At 35.8% G+C, this 2155-nt stretch overlaps 1 long non-coding RNA gene across 1 annotated transcript; it reads right to left on the bottom strand.

Annotated features, from left to right (window-relative positions):
• LOC110270783 lies at nt 578-1000 on the bottom strand. The gene is made up of 3 exons (XR_002360416.1): nt 930-1000; nt 750-823; nt 578-658 (listed from the first exon to the last, which is right to left on the bottom strand). It is a non-coding gene; the product is annotated as an uncharacterized LOC110270783 (long non-coding RNA).

The raw sequence follows: 2155 nt of genomic DNA, 5'->3' as shown, positions 1-2155 counted from the left end.
CATAAAAAAATATTATACTACTATAAACAAGTTCGATTATTCGTCTATTATAGATATGATTATTCAACTATGACAGGTTTGTTTTTTCTAGTAGCTGATTATTCAAATGGAAAAATGTGTAAATCAATATGTATAAATATAGCTATAAATAAATCACTTAATCTTGTAATTTAGCTATTAAAAGTGGCACATGGCAATTTTAAGGCATCCATAAGAATTTTTCTGGTCCTAGTTGCTCACACTAAAGACATAATATAGCTATAGGACCAAAACAGATAAGAGTCATCTTCAATTCTTTATACTGAGAGATAACAACAATGAGGATCCAAAACAAAGTCAATAATTGAGGCAAAGATATATCATTGCAACACAGATATGCTTTCAATTGTACAATTTAAATTTAGAAATGTACGGCATTACCAAAATTTTTTTTGTTTCCTCCATTTTGTCTGTGACATAATGTAAATAGAGTGAAAATTTGAGCTAATATAAGTTTTCTATACTTGGAGATAGATGTTTATCATGTGTATATAAGTTTAGTAAACTAAACGCAAAAAGGGAAAATGGTAATAGGAAAACTATGCACCATGTAGAAACCAGCCATATACTCCGGAGTGGCACCAATTGGCACTTGAGAATCATATACAACAAGTCCAACCTATCACAAATTTAGATTGTTACTTGTATTTTCTTCACCAAAAGAGGAATACGAGAAACAATAAGTCATAAATTAAAACATGAATTCATACCTTTGACCACTTGCTTAAAGGATCTAGATTTACTCCTCTATTTATTAAACATCTGCCAAATCCCATCTGCGTGTCTGATTGTACAGAGGAGCACAAAAAATACATAAACTCAATCAATAAGAAACATGGATAATTCAATAATAACATTTAAACATTGAACATTAGGAGTGAATATGTTACCTTCAAAGTGTTAGTCCTTAGACAAACGGGCCTGGGCTTTTCAAAGGCTTCAATTAGTTCCATAAGTTCAATTCACAAAATCCACAGACAAGGTGCAGAAATAGCAATATAGAATCATTGAAATCATAGAAGCAAGTGAGAAAGTATTCGTATGAAGCTGAACTAGGCACAAATTGAACTTAATAGAGATCTCAAATTCAATTCTTCTCTCCCACAAACACGGAGATTGTCTGAACACATTCTCAACGGAAGTGAGTGAGAAAATTTAAGTCCCGAACTAAACAAGAACAATTAGGAAGAAATTCTCACCAAATGACTTGGAACGACATGAGAATCAGTTCCACGAGATCTGTAAGACCCGGTTAATTAACGGCTAATTAACCCATAAAATGAGAATTTATTCTAGAAAGCCAAAAATGTTATTTTTATGGCTAAATGTGATAGAGGAGATTGAGACGAGAATTTCGGTACCAATTTTATAGAAAACAGACTAAGATTGGACCGAACGGGCCAAACCGGGCCAACTGGACCCAAAGTGGGCCCTTGACCCAACTAAACTAAACCAAAACCCTAGTTTTCAGCACTCTCTCTCCTCACAACACACTCAAACACGCTGAAATGGTGGAGAGGAAGGGAAGGACACTCTCTCAACTTCTTTCTCTCACTTGATCTTCAAACCACCATAAGTTTTGATCTAGAGCTCTGATTGCCGCACCGTTTGCTGCCACGCGTTCACCGCGGAGAGCTCTACAAAACCCATACAATTAATCTTGAGATAAGCCACGTTTTACTGTTCGAAATTCCAGCCCTTGATTTCGAGTTTCATGAGCAAAAATGTTGAGATTTTGGGTTCTTTGATGTTATAGGACCCAACTCTCTTGAAGGAGAAGGTTAATCTTGTTTCCTTGGACCTTGGGTATGGTAAGATTCTCAACCCTAGTGTAATTTGTTGTTCTATGAGGTTTGGGTATTGAGATGTTGTGTATGGGTATGATGATTGTGGCTTAGGTTGTGTATATGTGAATATTGGAGCTTGATTGGTGATTTTGGAAATCTTGGAAGAGGGTTTTGTGTGACAAAATCTGTTCTTGGAGGTGTTGAGACCTTGAGAGCTTGAGGAAAAGTGGTTTGGAAGTGCTCCAGTTGAGCTTGGGAAATCGGCTAAGGTATGGTTTCGGTTTTCCGTATCTAATATGTAATGTGGTAGGAAATACTTAGGCTAGAGG

The sequence above is a fragment of the Arachis ipaensis genome, chromosome B04 (genome assembly GCF_000816755.2).
Source record: "Arachis ipaensis cultivar K30076 chromosome B04, Araip1.1, whole genome shotgun sequence".
Lineage (NCBI taxonomy): Eukaryota > Viridiplantae > Streptophyta > Magnoliopsida > Fabales > Fabaceae > Arachis > Arachis ipaensis.
Note: the sequence above shows the minus strand (reverse complement) of the source record. Positions and strands in the feature narration are given on the sequence as shown.